Here is a 20,240-nt window from a genome sequence, read left to right on the forward strand (position 1 = left end):
GGTTTGTTTGTTGTCTGTTACCATGGAGACACGCAGGTCTGTGTATGAGCTGTAGAGATCAGACAGCATGTTGTGGCCATCAGACGCCATAAACGTCAGGCTGGGTTCATACTGTGTTTTATCCTTCCTTATTCCAAAGTATACCCCCCCGGGGGGAGCTAAAATGCAGCGTGTACCCGGCCTAAAGGGGAATTTCACGCCGCCCGTCCGGCTTCCATCATGGTGTCCGTCGTTTTACTAGACAAAAGCGGCTTATGACCAGAAAGTTGTCTGTATAGACACGCGGTTTATAGCCGGCCTAGCCCACCATCGCTCCTTAGAGTTGCAGCTGCCAGCTGTGAAAGGGGGGGCACCTGTAGTGACCAGGGATGCCAGCGGGGGCGGTCACCACCTCACACACACATAAACTGCAGGATAAAACAGAACAGACTGGATCCACAGCAGAGCTGAGAGGAGCAAACAAGCTAGTGATTGTGACAGGATGCTGCTGATGTGTGGGAGTGCAGCTGGGGACGGGGGCGTGGTCGCAGGAGTGATTGACAAGCCGCGCAGCTGGGGAGAGGGGCGTGGCCGGGAGCGACTAGATGGGCCGCGCCGTTTAGGAGGGGCGTGGTCCGGAGCGGCTGGCGAAGCCTTGGAAAGGGCGTGGCCGGGAGTGATTGGGCGGCGAGAAGGCGTGTCGGGAGGGGGTGATTGACAGGCGCTGCTCCCAGGATCGCTGTGTGCACGGCTCGCCTCCCTTCCTCTTTTCTGTGCACAGGCATCATGGCGGATCACACAGGGCTGTAGCAAGCACACCCTCCCGCATACCCCCTTCCCACCCTACCCCACGGGCCCTAAGTGGGGGGCCACCATGAGGCTGCACTAGCTCTTTGCGCCGCCAGGATTCGGGTGTCGTTGCAGCCGCCCTTCCATTGCTGGATTGTAACTTCTCCGGGACGGGATCGCGTACACCACCCTGGAGGGAGGAAAACAAGGCGCCCCTGGATCCCCGCACCAGATCCCCGGATCGCTCGATCCCCTCCCGATACTGGATCCCCGAGGGTAAGATGCTGATCATGGAGGACGTGTTTTCTTGCAGTCATGATATTGGGGGGCGTCTAGAGATATTGGGGGGTGCAGAGTCCAGTCTGTTGTACATTGCATAGGCGACGACCTGTGCTGAGTTACAGATGTAGCAGAGCTGGATGTGTCATGTTGCATTATGTATCTGGTGCTCATGTTACTCTGTGCTGCTGGGAGGGAAAGAGCTTGGATTCTGCATGTCAACAAGGGGGAGACCCCTGCCCCCCCCCCCCCCCCCCCCCAAGGCCTGGGCTCTGTTAACCCCTTCCCTGCCTGCCCAGTCTTGCTCTTTCCACTTCTGCTCGCTGATCCCTGGGGTCATTTGCAGAGACGCCCTGTTTTCCGCCTGTACATTTTTTTCGCTTTACTTAATATTTTTTTAGTTTTTTTTTTTTTTTCTTTTTTCTTGTTCCATGCGGCGTCACCGTCCATTAAATGTTAAAGGACACTTCCCGGAAGAAATGTGTGGTGAGGATGATGATGCTGGATGAGCCCAAGTCATGATGTCCCTTTAATGTCCTTTATTTCTATGGTGCGAGCAAAAATATGGCCGGAGTGAGGAGGGTGAGGGAACCCTGACCCCTGCAGCTTACAATCTAACCCCCCATATAAATAATTCCCCAACCTTCCAAGCATGACCGGGATGATGGGTGTTGTCTTTTCCGCCGTCCTGTTGTGTAAAGGAATTGATAAGTAGATCTTCGAGCACATTCGTGTATTTGCCGCCTCCTCCTCCCCCGTGTTTTGGGTGATTAATTAAAGGGGCGCACTGCTTTCCTGGGAGTCCGAATAGCAAATCTGTCTTCTTTCTCCCATAGCACGGTGTAAGTAGTTGTATTATCTGGTCAGTGTTCCGGGAAAGTTGGGTGACTGATCTGACTAAGAAACGTAAACTGAGATACCCCCCCCCCTAATATAAATAACTTAACTAACTGGGGTCTTAATAAAGCTCATGCGTGTATTCGCTGTAGACACTTGCTCCGGCAATCTGTATGCAATCGGAAACTATTTGTAGACGAATCCGGATGCGGATCCGTCTCACACATGCATTGCAATACCGGATCCGTCTCTCCAGTGTCACCTGGAAAAACGGATCCGGTATTTATCTAGGTTTTTAAAGGTCTGCGCAGGCCGGAAGACCGGATCTGTCAATGCAGCAATTTTAATGCCGGATCCGCCACTAATACATTCCAATGGAAAAAAATGCGGCATTCCGGCAAGTGTTCAGGATTTTTTGTCGGAGAAAAAAATGCAGCATGCTGCGGTATTATCTCCGTCCAAATACCGTAAAAGGACTGAACTGAAGACGTCCTGATGCATCCTGAACGGATTGCTCTCCATTCAGAATGCATTAGGATAAAACTGATCATTTTTTTTCCCAGTATTGAGCCCCTAGGACGGAAATCGGTGCCGGAAAACTTTGACCCAAGTGTGAAAGTAGCCTCATCTGTGTTTCTGTTTCTTACTAAAAGAACTGTGTGAAAATTACAGGGGCACTCTGCTTTCCCAGGAGTCTGAATAGCAAATCTGCCTTCATTCTCCCATAACTTGGTGTAAATAGTCCAATTAGCAGTTTTGTATTCTGGGAAAGCTGGATGAGCCATATCAGCATGGCTTCGTGAGGGATCGGTCATGTCAAACTAATTTAATCAGTGTCTATAGGAGGTATCTTTAATATTTATTAATGATCTTGTAGAAGGCTTGCACAGTAAAATATCACTTTTTGCAGATGACACTAAACTGTGTAAAGTAATTAACATGAAAGAGGACAGTATACAATATATATATATATATATATATATATATATATATATATATATATATATACTACAGAGGACAGTATTCTGCATATATACTACAGAGGACAGTATACTGCTACAGAGGGGTCTGGATAGATTGGGGGTTTGGGCAGATAAGGTTTAACACTGACAAATGTAAGGTTATGCACATGGGAAGAAATAATGCAAGTCACCTGTACATACTAAATGGTAAAACACTTGGTTAGTCTACTTTCACACTGGTGTTTTGACTTTCTGTTTGTGAGATCCGTTCAGGGCTCTCGCAAGCGGTCCAAAACGGATCAGTTTGCATTCTGAATGGAATGGAAAAAGAGTTTGTCTCCATTCTGCTTTGGAGGCGGACACCAAAACGCTGCTTGGTTTTAGTGTCCGTCTGATGAAACTAAGACAAACGGATCCTTCCTGGCACACAATGTAAGTCAATGGGGGACGGATCCGTTTTCACTGACACAATCTGGCTCAATAGCCGTCTTGGCTATGTTAAAGATAATATAACCGGATCCGTTCTGAACAGATGCAGACGGTTGAATCATCTGAACGGATCCGTTCACGACGGATCCGCACGAAACGCGAGTGTGAAAGTAGCCTAAGGCCTCATGCACACGACCGTTCTGTTTTTTGCGGTCCGCAAATTACGGATCAGCAAAACACGAGTGCTGTCCACATCTTTTGCAGCCCCGTTGAAGTGAATGGGCCCGGCTCGGATGTGGACCAGCACAACGGTAGTGTGCATGAGGCCTAACACTGACATGGAAAAGGACCTAGGAATTTTAGTGAACAGCAAACTTAGGGCTCTTTCACACTTGCGTTGTTCTGTTCCGGCATAGAGTTCCGTCGTCGGGGCTCTATGCCGGAAGAATCCTGATCAGTTTTATCCCAATGCATTCTGAATGGAGTGAAATCCGTTCAGGATGCATCAGGATGTCTTCAGTTCAGGACCGGAACGTTTTTTGGCCGGAGAAAATACTGCAGCATGCTGCGCTTTTTGCTCCGGCCAAAAATCCTGAACACTTGCCGCAAGGCCGGATCCGGAATTAATGCCCATTGAAAGGCATTAATCCGGATCCGGCCTTAAGCTAAACGACGTTTCGGCGCATTGCCGGATCCGACGTTTAGCTTTTTCTGAATGGTTACCATGGCTACCAGGACGCTAAAGTCCTGTTTGCCATGGTAAAGTGTAGTGTGGAGCAGTATACTTACCATCCGTGCGGCTCCCGGGGCGCTTCAGAGTGACGTCAGGGCGCCCCACGCGCATGGATCACGTCATCCATGCGCATGGGGCGCTCTGACGTCACTCTGGAGCGCCCCGGGAGCCGCACGGACGGTAAGTATACTGCTCCCCCGCTCCCCACTACTACTATGGCAAGCAGGACTTTAATAGCATTCTGGCTGCCATAGTAACACTGAACGCATTTTGAAGACTGATTCGTCTTCAAATGCTTTTCAGTTTACTTGCGTTTTTCCGGATCCGGCGTGTAATTCCTGCAAATGGAGTACACGACGGATCCGGACAACGCAAGTGTGAAAGAGCCCTAAGCTGTAGAAACCAGTTTCAGGCAGCTGCTGCCAAGGCCAATAAGATAATGGGTTGTATCAAAAGGGGCATAGATGCCCGTGATGAGAACATAGTGCTACCACTTTACAAATCACTAGTCAGACCACACATGGAGTACTATGTACAGTTCTGGGCTCCTGTGAACAAGGCAGACATAGCAGAGCTGGAGAGGGTCCAGAGGAGGGCAACTAAAGTAATAACTGGAATGGGGCAACTACAGTACCCTGAAAGATTATAAAAATTAGGGCTATTGACTTTAGAAAAAAGACGACTGAGGGGAGATCTAATTACTATGTATAAATATATCAGGGGTCAGTACAGAGATCTCTCCCATCATCTATTTATCCCCAGGACTGTGACTGTGACGAGGGGACATCCTCTGCGTCTGGAGGAAAGAAGGTTTGTACACAAACATAGAAGAGGATTCTTTACGGTAAGAGCAGTGAGACTATGGAACTCTCTGCCTGAGGAGGTGGTGATGGTGAGTTCACTAAAAGTGTGCTGGAGTCCTCTCCTGCATAATGGAAACCGGACGGATCCGCTATGCAGGCCATAGACTTCTATCATAACGGAATACCTCTAAAGGCATTCTGTCATGTAATTGCTTTATGGTCCGTAGTAACGGAATCCATAGTGCAATTCAGTAAATACCACAACTCAAACACAAACTTCTAAATTTGAAATTCGCTCATCCCTAGTCTTGTGTATGGAAGCAGTCTCTGAATGTGGTTCCCATGTTGCCATAGCAACCAAAGAGCCCTGGTTGCTATGGTCCGCCGGGCCAGCGCCGAGGCCCTGGTTGCTATGGTCCGCCGGGCCAGCGCCGAGGCCCTGGTTGCTATGGTCCGCCGGGCCAGCGCCGAGGCCCTGGTTGCTATGGTCCGCCGGGCCAGCGCCGAGGCCCTGGTTGCTATGGTCCGCCGGGCCAGCGCCGAGGCCCTGGTTGCTATGGTCCGCCGGGCCAGCGCCGAGGCCCTGGTTGCTATGGTCCGCCGGGCCAGCGCCACTAAGCTTTGTTACATGGGTTTGACATGTCAAGGTACTTAGTAACTACATGGCTTCTAGGGCCCCATCACAGAAGAGTGAGACCCCACTATAGCCTTCATTATAGGCCATGGCTACCGGATTTTCTGCCATGACTACTTTTAAAATGGCGTTCAGATGTAAATCTTTCTAATATTTCCCTTAGGGCTCGTGCACCCAATAATAGGGCTGCCATAAGAATTCATGCTGTTCCATGTGAATATGACATTCAGTATTTTTTTTTAAAGCGCCTTACGGCCATGTTCACGCACGTCCGACGTGGAATCCGTGACAAACTTCTGTCTCTACCACAGGTTTGCGTCGGCCATGCCGATTTCTGTCACGCGGACGGCCAGTTATGTGAATTTTGTCACGGACTCCGCAGCGGGTGACATGGCGACCAGCCATAAAGTGATCACGGCGGGAACCTAGTCACTGTCTGATGTAAGAACTACTCTCTGGTAGTTGGGTAACATGCGGCTGAGAGGAGTTAGTTTCTCAATATTGTGCCGCTTCTCCATACGAAACATAAAGAAATATAGCCTGCGTCTGTTGTACTACAACACCCAGCAGACCATGACTGTTACCATTAGCCATGTATAGTCACTGTAAGGCCTCTTGCACGTGAACGTATGCGCCCCGTTGCCGTATTGCGTACCGCATTTGCGGATCCGCAATACACGGGTGCCGTTCCTTGGGCATTTTGCATTACAGATGCGGACCCATTCCCTTAAATGGGTCCGCAAATCGGAATGGTGCGGAACCGAAGCACAACGGAGTACTTCCGTGGGGTTTCGTCCCGTACTTCCGTTCCGAAAAAGATAGAACATGTCCTATCTTTTTGCGGAACGGCCGGATCACGGACCCATTAAAGTGAATGGGTCCGCTGCGGCTGCCCCATGGACTGTGCTCGTGCATTGCGGCCTGCTTTTTGCGGGCCGGAGCACGACCACGGGGCGCACACGTTCGTGTGCAAGAGGCCTAATATAGGTGGTGTTGCCCATAGCAACTGCGTGTCTCTGACAACTTGTTGCTATGGGCAACAGAAAAACCCCCACCCCCTCTCTGTGGTTTAACCAGCGTCATATGCGGCGGTCAATGTGATGGCGGAGATGGCGGCACTCTCCGTCACATCCCACATTGCATCAGTTTGTGGTTTATCAACAGGAAATGTCTTACTCAACCGTCGGCACCTCTGATGCATATCGATAAAGTTTTTTTGTATTTTTTTTTTTTTGTAATTCTAAGCATCTACGTCTCACAGCTGGATGTTTGTTACAGTGACGAACGGTCCGCAATACAGCGCCAGCCCGGATCGCTGTCCTGCTCTGATAACTTTGTTACAGTGTGTCAGTGGCGGTAAAAGTGTCTGACGTCCCGGCTGTTTAGCTGGCAGAAGACTGTCTAGTCTGGATGCACTTGTAGCAAACCCTCTGCTGTGAGCAGTTTTAACGGTACGTTTAGTGGCTGTGGAAAAAAAAAAAGATGCAATAAATCTTCCCCTAAAATGTGTAACCAGAAGTTCTGACCTGAGGTTTGGGGTGCTTTTACATGGATGTCGTTCGCTGCCAAAAGGGTGTTCCCTTCCACAGGATACAGCATAAATGATAGGTGCGGGCCCTATCTTAAGAATGGGGCCCCGTCTTACGGGAACGGAGAGGTGGTCGCGCATGTGCTTCTCTCTTCATTCAGTTCTATAGGACTTCCAGAAATATGAGCAGAGAGTTCAGAGGTCATAAGGAAGAGAATGGAGAGGTGGAGGGGCACGCCTCATTCAGAGAGGGGGCTTGCGGTCAGTCCCAGTGATCGGACGGGTATCGCTTATTGTGTGTTAAACATCTAGAGCAGGCATCCTCAAACTGCGGCCCTCCAGCTGTTGTAAAACTACAACTCCCACAATGCCCTGCTGTAGGCAGATACCTGTAGGCTGGTCAGGCATGCTGGGAGTTGTAGTTTTGCAACAGCTGGAGGGCCGTAGTTTGAGGATGCCTGATCTAGAGCATCTATTCTTATCTATGCTGTGCCATTCCTCTATTATTCCTCCTAGAAGATATGAATGCAGTACTAGCCCTTTTGAAAAGAAGGTCCAGCTGTTAAGGGCTGTGCGCCTGTACAGTCGGACACTGCCTGCACCGATTAGGTAGTGTCCGACTGTGCAGGGACACGCCCCTTAACCGGTAACGGCCTTCGCAGACTGCTAGTAATTCATTCATAATTTATAGCAGGAATAATAGAGGAACACAACATAGTTATATGAATAGATAAGGAGACATGTCAGGAGAGGCGACAGGTTCTCTTTAAGGAGAACCCCGCGGATAAAAAAAATAAAAATAATACGTTCCGGTTCTACCGCCCTCGTTACAGTGTGTCAGTCGGTATTTTCTTTTCAGGATTTTTCACAGCCTTTCTAGATTGAGGAACTGCTGTCTATGAAATGAAAGCCCTGGACCGTGCAGCAGCCTCGTCGTCTGCAGCAGTGACACTTCACCGGACTTCTCTGGGGGGGGTCTCTCTCTGGTGCGGTGGGCTTGTGGTGTGGAAAGCTGATGTGGCTGATAACAGCGAGCAGATAGCTGACGGCAGATACCGCCTATTTACAGACGCTGCTTCTGTTGGTCACATGAATGGCAGCTGACTGGCATTGTGTACATACAGTGTTCTCTCTAGATGGAGATAGGAATCCCCGGCACTTCTGACAATCAGCCTTTGGGTTGTCGCATCCCTCCCCCGCTCAGGGTGGTCTCTTCATCTGCCCCCATATAAGACGTCCTCTTCAGTTTGCCCCCATTGAAGTTTTTTTTTCCTTATTTCTGCTATACTTCGTGTTTCTATCTCTGCTAGCAGTCAGTGAATGGAAGCATCCTTGTTTTACATCCTCTTACGGACCCAATAGTTTGCTCAGCTGAGGGTCTGTTGCAGTTGTATCCTGTCTAACCAATCCAATGGCATGCACACAACCGTATATATTTTGCAGTCGCCAAATATGTACACCGACCGCGTTTGCTCAATATGAGAAATGCCCAGGACGTGTTACAGAATTTGCAGGGCAGGGTCACGTCTGTATTTTTTGCGCCCCCCAGAGAAATGAATGGATCTGTGTGCGGTCTGCAAAAAAAAATATGCGGATGGGTCGCGGATGAAAAATACTATTGTGTGAATGAGGCCTAAAGCAACAGAAATCAGAGTTTTGATCCAGCCAGCCTGGTGCTCTTGACTGGATACAATTGAAACAAACCCTCAGCTGTTCACATGGGTTTAGGCGCCATTTCCGTCCTGAAATCTGCGTTCCGTTCACACCTGGGGATTTTTTTTTCTCTGCAGATTTAATTCCACGTCAGGAGGGGGGGGGGGGGGTTACTTTTTGAAGTGGAAACCACCATCAGGTAGTCCTACGTAATTTATCACCGTTTAATCGATCTCATCCGCCGTTGAATTCGTGACCTGGTATTCTGTGAATGCGATTTCTGGCGCGGATTCCTTTGATTTTCTTCCAGCGAGTATTTTAGGCCGTGCGAACATGGCTTTAGTTGTGTCAGGTTTCTAAAGGTTTTCAGCCTCTGGATGTAGTCAAGAATGTTCCTATTGACTGACAGCAAGCAGTGATCTTGGAAACAGGGATCAATTGTAGCGCACAGTATCTAACTTTGTTATACAGTGATTTTCAATTTATTAAAATCCACAATGGCAAATCCGGGGCGTGTCCTCCATGTGCAGCTCGTCGGCCTGAGCTGCTTTCCTCCTGGGAGGAGTAGTAGTCGTCGCAGAACCACCAGTCTAGGCAGGAGGATTAGCTGAGGGGTTTCTGCGCAGGAGATGCAGCTTCACCAGGCGACGATCTGGTACAATAGAGGTCCGCTCCGCCGACTATTAACATGCGCAACGCGTTTCGTTGGAGGAGAACATTCCTGTTTCTATAGAGTGTGGATGTATGGACTCTTGTGTGCAGTGTCCTATGGTGTAACCAAGGGCATCACCGGGCCGGCGCGTCCACGTCAAAAGCCCATTCATCTCTGCTGCTATAAATCATGGAGGAGAAACGAGGGGATTAAAATATGGCGCGTAAAACAGAAGCAGTACTGGGCGTGAGCCGGGAGGCCACAAGTACCCTGGAATACGTGTTGTGTTTTTATGAAATTTTTTTGTGGACCGTATATGCAGAACCATTTATTTCAATGGGTCCGCACAAAAAACGGAAGTTACTCCTCATGCATTCCGTTTCCGTATGTCTGTTCCGCACAAAAGTGGAACATGTCCTATTATTGTCCGCTTTATGGACAAGGATAGGACTCTTCTATTAGGGGCCAGCTATTCCGCAAAATACGGAATGCACACGGACGTCTTCCATATATTTTGTAGATCCGTTTTTTGGGGGACCGCAAAACACATACGGTCGTGTGCGTGAGCCCTAAATTTTAGCTTCTAGACAACCCGTGGAAGGGAGATCGTTTCACTGTGGCTTACCGTTCTGTCGCGCCGCCGATTCTGCAATTTGGGCTTTGCTCATGTGACCTCTGTTCCGCCTCTTCTGCTGACATGTTGACCCGATCTGCTCATCCGCATAATGTACATACAGCTGAACAGGAAGACACAGGAGCAGATCCAGTCGAGACATCAGCGGAAGAGCCCAAAGCCAGCGTCTGGCGGTCATGTGAGCGCCGCCTACGGTGCAGAATTGGCGCAGTGACGGAACAGTAAGACGGGTAAGTGGTGGAGAAACGAGCTTCCTTCCAGAGCTTTTCTGAAGCTAGAATTTAGTCAAAGCCCGGAGAACCTTTTTTAATTATAGCTGAACTGCAATACCGCACACGACCCATGGACAGGGGCGGCGCTGTTTCCAGTCCTGGGTCCTGGACCACCCTTTCAAAGGCCAAGTCCAGTTACCACAAAATGTTTTGTTGAGCGGCCCGACCTGTCCTAATCTTAAAAATTTATATTCAAATTATTTTAATAAATGAAATAATGAAAAATCTATCAGGACCGTTTTATAAAAAAAAAAATTCCTAATTCTTTCCCATCATGCATCATTCTGGGTGAAGTTTAGTTGTGTCATCACCTGACAGCAGATGGGTTAATGGGGGGGCGGGGGGGAATTGTTGTCATGGAGATGACGGCCACGGCGTGGACACCGTACTGTTACAGGACTGCAGTTATTTGTTCACCTGGTTTTGTGTTTCTTTGAAATCCCTGACACGAGGCAGAATTATTGAGAAGCCATTTCTGGAATAGAGGCGGCTGAATGTAAGCGGGCAGTCAGCACTGCGGGCACGTTCTGGCTGGGCGGCCTGCACACCGCTCGGCTGGGGTTGTCACCTGGCGGTATTGCTCACACGCAGAGGAAATGTCTCCTTTGCTTCATACATTACCTACTGATATATAATGTACTAGAAAGAGCCCCCGACGCTGCCAGAGTCTGAAGTATCGGCCGGTTTGTGTGTTTATTACAATTGTTCAAAGGGTGCCCAGGAGGCCGATCCGTGCCCTCGTAAAATTGCTAGTAGTCCTGTATACCCTGGCGGTTACACACTGTTATTATTTTATGTTTAACTGTCCTCCTTAACGGGGACCTCCACAGCGCCTCGTCCCCATAACGGGCACCTCCACAGCGCCTCGTCCCCATAACGGGCACCTCCACAGCGCCTCGTCCCCATAACGGGCACCTCCACAGCGCCTCGTCCCCATAACGGGGACCTCCACAGCGCCTCGTCCCCATAACGGGGACCTCCACAGCGCCTCGTCCCCATAACGGGGACCTCCACAGCGCCTCGTCCCCATAACGGGGACCTCCACAGCAAATTTGTGGCGTTGTAATGGAAACCTGATGTAAAACTGTGTATGTCAAGACTGAAGGACCTGTGAGCTTCTTTTGGCCAATAAGGGTCATGAGACCATGTGTGATCAGTTAGGCTATGAGTGAAGGACCTGTGAGCTTCTTTTGGATAATGCAGGTCATGTGGTGATGCCATATTTGCATTTTTGGGGAATATCTCAAGAACGGTATGTCCTGGAGAGCTGAGAACTTCACGAAAACCTTCCCAGACACCCGATGTACCTATTTGCCACATATATGGTGTCTTCTGGCGTCTGGATGCCTATAGAGGACAGACAGATTGTGGGAGCCAAACCTTCTGATCATCAGTGGTCACCTTCTGGCTGACCATCTTACTTGTATGGGGGTGGAGCGCTTCCCGGTTCTTCCCTGACTGCAGATTTCAACATCCTGAGTGTGCATGTGGTGGCATGGGAAAAGATGGCGGCTCGCTGGCAACTGTGTAATGTGTAACTTAAACCTGTGACCCCATGCTTGTCAACGTTTGAGCTGGTAAATTTGTGTTGGAACACCCCAACCCACCCGTTAATGTGCGGGGCTTGCATTATCCCCGCCCATCTTTTGCCCCAGGACAGCCCGAATTTTCTAGGAGTCCCTGCAAATTTGGGACAGTTGGATGGAAACTATGGTGCGCAAATTTGGCGCATCTTCTTACAGTTTGTGCGTCGCGTCAGAGGATCAGAGTGACCTTACAGCGTTTTTGGACCATCACCACAGCGGAAATATGACCAAAGTCTTGGACCCTCCATAATAGGGGGGGTAATTAAGTATCAAGCGGCGGCCATTTTGAAGAATGAGGATGTCACACTTAGATGGATGATGGACGTGGTCTCCCAACCCCCAGGACCTCCATATCACTTAGTAGCGGAAGTGTACTGTATATTAGCATTTATCAGGACCTCTCAAGGACCCTCCTGCCTCCGTCTTGACCAGGGGTCACTGTGAGAAGTCTCTTTCAGACACGGTGCCCGTACTGATGGATCCTGTGTGGACAGAAGACTGGCACCCCGCGCCGGGCACAGACGTTCATAGCGATTGTTTGGGATGCGGCAAAGAATGGGAACTGTAGTAGGAAGGAAGGGAGTTTTTCTGTCTTGTACGCGGGGCTCTGCGGCCCGGCCGGGGGAATAACATCATCTGTGAACAGTTTTAGCCTATTCTGGATGACACCAGCTAGTAGGTCAGCGACTATGGTGGGGGGGGGCATGACTAAACATAGGCCGGGATCCCGTTTGAAGATGGCAGGCCTGTAATTTTCTGGTTACTCTGTGGTTACGTTAGCAGAAACACACACCACAATGACATGTTTGGTGGCCGCGTCCACAGCTCCGCTTTCCTACTTTCACGGTATGAGGAAGGAAAACACCGGTCCTGGTAAACATGATGGATAGCGCATGTATGAAAGTCAACTGGCGACCAGTCGCCCTGTTGCTTTTAATTAATTGGTTGTCATGGGCAACAATTTTTTTTTTGTATATGCTTTATAAAGCACATTCGAAGAAAAAAAAAATGTTGTCCCTGGCAACCGGAGTCTTTGAAGGATATCAACAAATGGGCCTTGGGTATGAACGTGGAGTGGTTTCCCTTGCTACCAATCAATCTCGGCTTTTATTTATTTTTTGGGCGGAGTTGATAGGCAAATGAAATATGATTGGTGTTGGTTGCTATGGGAAACCGGGCCTATTGAACCTGCTGCTGAAAAAAAGGCAAGGAATTTCCCATAGCAACCAAGTAGATTGAAGATTGTGGTGTTATAGGATGTGATTGGTTGCAATAAGTCTTATGTCTCAGGAAAAGATAGCCTTGTTGCCTATAGCAACAGGGATCTGACTGGTTGCTATGGACAGCCTTTTCATTTCTTTACATGTATAGGTTGCTATGGGCAACCAGGCCTGTTGAGCCTCAATAATAATAACTGACCGAAGGCGAGAGGTTTCCCATATAGCCAGCAACCTGATTGTAGATTGCATTGTTCATCGATTGGTTGCTGTGGACAATTCCTCTAATTTGTCAGCATTTTTTTATGGCTTGAGGTACAGTGGCCCAGATTTACGAATGTGTCAGCGCCAAAGTTTTGTCTGAAGTGGGGCAAATTGGCGGACCTGGAGTTTCTACACCTTTTTCTCCGATTGTAATCGGGAATTGCCGTTCATGCAGTTTTCTGATATATTTGTAGCAGTCTTATGTGCCACTTTTGAGACTACTGTTCGTTAGAAGTTTCTCACCGTTTTTCACCAGCTCCCTGTGTCTCCATGGTAACAGACAACGAGCTAGCCCTGCGTAGTCAGTTTTGTAGTCCTACTCGCTTCTTCCTAACGTGCAGCTGGTACAGGGGACAAATGGAAGGGAATGTGACCGCAGCATCAGACTGCACGGGGTTGGTCGTCTTTTATCATGTGGAGACACATTGACTTGCAGACCTAAAACGGGAGAAGTAAAAATAAAAAATTAGGCACATCACAACAACCTTCCCCCACTCCCCCTCCCCGATGCCAACCCGATGATCAACTGAGAAACCCCTGCGGTTCTTGACCACTTTCAGGTCCTGAGCATACCCCACTGTGTAACGCCCATGTGGAACGAGGTTGTCAGGATTATTCTAGATGTATTTCGAGGGACGTTACATTAGTTTTTGTGTAATAGTAAACTGTATGCTACGTCGGGGAGCGCACGTGGCGCCAGGTACAGAGGCGTTTCCGTAATCCATGAGCTCAGGTTTCCATAACTTGTCCCTTCTTAAAGTTGTTCCCTAAGGCAAAGGTAGTCGCTAAGTGTCGTAATTGCCTCTAAGAACTTAAGACGCTGAAATTAGTAAAGCTCCCCCCCCCCCCCCCCCCCTTAGGCCCACAGATCATAAGACGCCAGACAAGAACAGGTTGTGTGGCACAGAAAGAGCGTGTCCCCTTCAAGAGGAAAAAAAACTCCCTTTTATAGTAGTCCTCTTCTGTGTCTGTTTCTGAGAAAGCTGGGTGACAATCAATAGGGCTGTCCTCCAAGTGGACAGTGGTGGTCACCATTGGGATTAAGCCATGTTCACACGTAGGATTTTGAATGGAGCTAAACCGCCAATGGACACCCAACTGCGGCTTCCAGTGGCGCACGTCCTGACTCCGTGCCAACAAAGGACACGCCCAGTTGCAGCTTTAAATCGCCAGGAGCGCAATAGGACAGAACACTACATGTTTTGGCGCATTCCGTATTACGGATTCAATGTGGTTTCCATTCAACAAATCAAATATATATATCTAAGAAAAAAAAATCTAATAATAAAAACTTAAGACTAGATCTGAGTGCTGATGTTTCACCTCTGCTATTTTGTTTCTGCATGTGTTCCTCTACTCCGCAGCTGTGCGCGCGGATTCCGGCCTCGCCGCCGCTTTCCCCCGTTCCCTGTCATTTCCCATGTCTCTGGATTTACCGCATGCTTGCTGAGTTGTGCTCGCCTAGATGCGTACGGCTTTATCTGTCCGGACACGGAGCTCCCCGCTTCCAGGGTCTGACATTTGCTGCAAGTCGGAGAACAGACGCGCTGTCACAGCTAGTATTATCTGCACGCTCCATGGGCCTGTGAGCCTGGAGGTGCAGGAGCGTGGCCTGGAAACGCGCTGTGTGCGGAGAGCGACAAGTTTTAGTTTACATTGTTCGTATTGTCCAAAAAATTATCAGAATCATTCTTGTAGATAGGAGCAGTATTATAGTAGTTATATTCTTGTACATAGGAGGCAGTATTATAGTAGTTATATTCTTGTACATAGGAGCAGTATTATAGCAGTTATATTCTTGTACATAGGAGCAGTATTATAGTAGTTATATTCTTGTACATAGGAGCGGTATTATAGTAGTTATATTCTTGTACATAGGAGGCAGTATTATAGTGGTTATATTCTTGTACATAGGAGGCAGTATTATAGTAGTTATATTCTTGTACATAGGAGGCAGTATTATAGTAGTTATATTCCTGTACATAGGAGGCAGTATTATAGTAGTCATTATTGTACATAGGAGGCAGTATTATAGTAGTAATATTTTTGTACATAGGAGGCAGTATTATAGTAGTTATATTCTTGTACATAGGAGGCAGTATTATAGTAGTTATATTCTTGTATATAGGAGGCAGTATTATAGTAGTCATTATTGTACATAGGAGGCAGTATTATAGTAGTAATATTTTTGTACATAGGAGGCAGTATTATAGTGGTTATATTCTTGTACATAGGAGGCAGTATTATAGTAGTTATATTCTTGTATATAGGAGGCAGTATTATAGTAGTCATTATTGTACATAGGAGGCAGTATTATAGTAGTAATATTTTTGTACATAGGAGGCAGTATTATAGTAGTTATATTCTTGTACATAGGAGCAGTATTATAGTAGTTATATCCTTGTACATAGGAGGCAGTATTATAGTAGTTATATCCTTGTACATAGGAGGCAGTATTATAGTAGTTATATTCTTGTACATAGGAGGCAGTATTATAGTAGTTATATTCTTGTACATAGGAGCAGTATTATAGTAGTTATATTCTTGTACATAGGAGCAGTATTTATAGTAGTTATATTCTTGTACATAGGAGCAGTATTATAGTAGTTATGTTCTTGTACATAGGAGGCAGTATTATCGAAATGACTTAAAGGGAACCTGTCACATGGATTTTGTCTATAGAGCTGAGGACATGGGTTCCTAGATCGCCGCTAGCACATCCGCAATACCCAGTCCCCATAGCTCTGTGTGCTTTTATTGTGTAAAAAAAACGATTTAAGGCTACTTTCACACTATCGTTCGGGGCTCCGCTTGTGAGTTCCGTTTGAAGGTTCTCACAAGCGGCCCCGAACGGATCCTAATACATATGCAAATTAACCTGAGATGAGTCCTGTCCCTGACTCCTCTCACGTACAGGACTCATTTCAGGTTAATTTGCATATGTATAAAATCGTTTTTTTTACACAATAAAAGCACACAGAGCTATGGGGACTGGGTATTGCGGATGTGCTAGCTGCCATCTAGCAACCCATGTCCTCAGCTCTGTACACAAAATCCTGGTGACAGGTTCCCTTTAATAATTTGTCTTTACATTTCTTTTCACAAATGATCAGATTATATAAAACAGTTTTGACTGGTTTTCCTTTTCTTAGTTACCACCACTGTTTGCATACTGGGGCATGCTGAGACTTGTAGTGTCACCAGTCACTGCCTGCCTGAAGTGGTTAACCATATCTTTCTGCTTGATTACCGGCAGTCAGGACGGTTGCCAGACGTCTCTCTTTCTGCAAGATGTCTTTATCCAGTAATTACATAACCGCCGCTGTGCTGTTATGATGATCATATTGGAGCTGGTTGTTACCCACTTCCTCACCCACTCTCCAGTTATATACCCAGGCTTGATGCCAGCATGCTGACCACTAACCCCAGCATGCAGCGTGTGCTTTGCCTGTGCTGTTGGTTCGCTACTTGCTATTCCGTGTTTTATACACTTAGTCTCGCCGCCGCGGCCTTCTGACGGAAAGATGACTATAGTATAATGTATAGCTGGTAGATTGATTAATACAAATGAAGCTCAAATACCTACACCCTGTTGCAAAAGTCCTAGCACCGTCTCCTTTATGATGACTGATTGCCTAATGCTACACCATGTTGATTCATTTTTCCGTCACATTATACACTGCTCGTTTCCATGGGTATGACGACCCCGCCATCCAGCAGCGGCGGTCGTGTTTGCACAATATAGAAAAAAGCACCAGTTTATGTGAGCTCCCATGGTCCCGCCCACCAGAGAGGCTGGCGCTTTTTTCCTATAGTGTGCAAGCACGACCACCACTGATGGATTGCAGGGTGGTCGTAACTATGGAAACGACCGGTGTATAATGTGATGGGAAAAATGAATCCAACCAGCAAAGGAGGCAATATGGACAATCTCAATACATTAGACAGTGCTTTGAAATAACTTTCTCTACATGATAAATGCCATTTGCTGAAGTGAGTCGACCCTTTTAATTTTACTGAGTAGAATGCCGTAACTTCAGTTGAGACTGACACACATGAAGATCAGTAGGGGAAAGGCGTTGGGGATGAAGAGTCTTGTTGCCATACATATGTATTCAGATCCTGGAGCAAGTCTAGAATGTGTAGGCCCAATTGCAAAAGTTTTGGCTCCCCTTCTTCTTCTTTTTGGTTGCTAATTGTCGATTTTACATCTTTTTCTGCTAATTTTTGACACTGAAATTCCTAGGCCTGAGGAGGGAATGGCTTGGAGGTGCACAGGAAAGCTGACTGCCCCTGACAGCGGCCATGCTTCCATGTTGTGGGCGGTGTGTTACCCCCTCCCAGGTGCAGCAGTGATGGAGGGTAACACGTCCTAGACCTCATGTCCCTCTCGTTTGGAGAATTCGCCGTGGAAAATCTGTGCAGACGGCAGAGGAAGTATTTCATGTGCGAACACTTGTCCGGGGCTGGGGAGCAGATGCTGGCGGGAGGCATGAAAAGCCTCAGTGTGCGCCGGCAGCTGAATGTCTGGATGTGATGAGACGCCGCATGGTGATCATTCCTCTGGATATAGCGCAGTCTCCCACCGCCGGGCCTCTATACAGCCCCGGGAGTGAGAACTACAACTCCCAGCAGGCTGTTGCGTGTCTTTGTACGGGTTATTGTCACATTTCACTTGCTCCACGGATATAGAAGTGACGCCCCCCCCCCCCTTATCTTTTGTTGTATTTATGACCCCACAATACCCGTAAAAAAATATGTAGTTCTGTACCTGGCACGCCCGTCTGCCCGCACGCCCTTCCTGGCTTTGAGCAGTATTCTTCCAGGTCACATTATTTTTGTACTGCATTAGCGGGTAGAGGAGAGAGAGAGAGAGAGAGAGAGCTGGAAGTGGATGAAGAGGAAACCATCAGAAAGCAGGCACTTGAGTATCAGTCGTTTTTAGAATGGACGAGATGTAGGGATTTTCCGCCGCACATTTCGCCCTCTGCATCGCTGAAGAGTAAAATTCCCCACATAAATTGTCTGCGGGTTTGAACACCGCACTACAGGTCAACTTCCGCTTCCGCTTAGTAGGCCCAAGGGCGCATTCACACGACCGGGGTTTGGTTCCGCAAAAAGGTGCGGACCCATTGACGTAAATGGGGCCGCAAAAGATGCGGACGGCACACCGTGTGCTATCCGCATCCGTAAGTCAGTTCTGTGGCCCCGCAAAAATTTGCGGACAAGAATAGGCATTTCTATAATGGGCCGCCCGTTCCACGATTCGCGGACTGCAAAACGAGCCCTAAAGGGCTCATGCACACGACCGTATGCATGTTGCGGTCTATAAAACACGGATCCGCAAAAGATAAGGATGACATCCGTGTGTCACCCGTATTGAATCATTTTGTGGTACGGACATCCGGAAACGGAATGCACACAGTCCTTCCCGTTTTTTGTTTTTGCGGACCGATTGAAGTGAATGGTTCTGCATGTGGGCTGCAAAGAAAACTGAATGGAAATGGGAAAAAAAAATAAGTTGGTAAGAGCCTTGGGCCTTAGGGCCTGACCTCTCTATCCCCCCCCCCCCCTCGCACAGGAAGCCGCCCGCATCCTCGCTGGTCCCAATCAATATTCCTTTGCCATGTAAATTAGATTAGGGCCTTTCATATTTATAAGCAGCGGCTCCGGAGGTTCCTGCACAGATCTACTGCGTCCTCTGCCAGATGTTTAACCCTGGCGTACCACACACGAAAGGCTTAGATACACAGCAGCCGCAGACCTGGTGAAATATTGCTTAATGGAATTTACTAGTCGTACATGATGGGGACTGTAGTCATGTAGGGTCCTCTGAGACCGTATCGCATGTGCCAGCTTCGGATACGATCACATTTGACAGGCTTGGATTAATGAGCTCAGCGAGCTGTATCACACGGGATGGTTTGGGGTACACTGGGTCAGCTGACTGTATCACGTATTAGTGTCTTAGATACACTGGTCTGTATCACACATATGGGATTAGATGCACCAGCTCAGCTGACTGTATCATGCACGATGGGCTTGGATACTCTGGTTCAGCTGACTGTATTCTATATCATAGTCTTAGATACACCTAGAATATATGACATGTTACAGGCTTGGATACACCAGCTCAACTGACCATGTCACACGTGATGGGCTTGGATACAGCTGAGTGTATCGCATATGATGAGCTTGGATCTACTGGCTTACTGATAGTATCAAATACTCCTAAATAGTTTCACACAAACAGGCTTAGATACACCAGCTCACGAGCACCTCGACCCTGTAGGTTTTCTGCAGCAGACTGTATGGTGGGCTTGGATACATAGGATCTGCAACTGTATCACACATGATAGGCTTAGATATAGAGGCTCAGCAGACTGTATCACATATGATGGGCTTGGCTACACAGGCTCAGCAGACTGTATCAAATATATGCTTATATATGGGATCTCTGCAGACTGTATCCCACATCACATGAGCTTAGATATTGGAGCCCAGCAGACCGTATCACACATGATAGGCTTGGATACACAGGTTTAGCAGACCGTATCACACCGGGGCTTAGATATAGGTGCTCAGCAGACTGTATCACACATGATGGGCTTAGAGACTGTATCTCACTTGAGAAGCTTAGATTCTCCGGCTCAGCAGCACAGTGGCCATTAAAGGGTGGCGGCTGGGGACGTACAATGTTCCTATCCCTTTAAGAACACAGAACATTTCTTGGAAAGGTGCCGCTGAGTGGATCGTGACTAACGGAACGTTTTACGCCTCCAGATTAGTAACGTGGAACAAGTGATATACACAGCGCAGAGTGTCCATGTATTGCCTCCAGACTGAGAGATTTTACCTGCGCTGACACACTGTAGCAAATCCTCAGGACAGATTTCCTCTTCTGATATGTTTAGCTCACAGAATGTTGTCTGCACTGATGCATTGTAACAAAACCTCAGCTGTGTGAACAGAACTAGGTCAGTCTATTT

At 47.9% G+C, this 20,240-nt stretch overlaps 1 protein-coding gene across 2 annotated transcripts in view; it reads left to right on the forward strand.

Moving 5' to 3' along the window:
- The first annotated feature begins 696 nt into the window (after window positions 1-696).
- The window catches only part of PTPRA (protein tyrosine phosphatase receptor type A), a 107,351-nt gene continuing 87,807 nt past the window's right edge, over window positions 697-20,240 (forward strand). For both annotated transcript variants that reach the window (XM_044295421.1, XM_044295415.1), the window contains exon 1: window positions 697-1,044. The gene's annotated coding sequence lies outside the window, so the exon portion shown is untranslated. The remainder of the gene's footprint in view (window positions 1,045-20,240) is intronic.

This window comes from Bufo gargarizans, chromosome 1, assembly GCF_014858855.1.
Source record: "Bufo gargarizans isolate SCDJY-AF-19 chromosome 1, ASM1485885v1, whole genome shotgun sequence".
Lineage (NCBI taxonomy): Eukaryota > Metazoa > Chordata > Amphibia > Anura > Bufonidae > Bufo > Bufo gargarizans.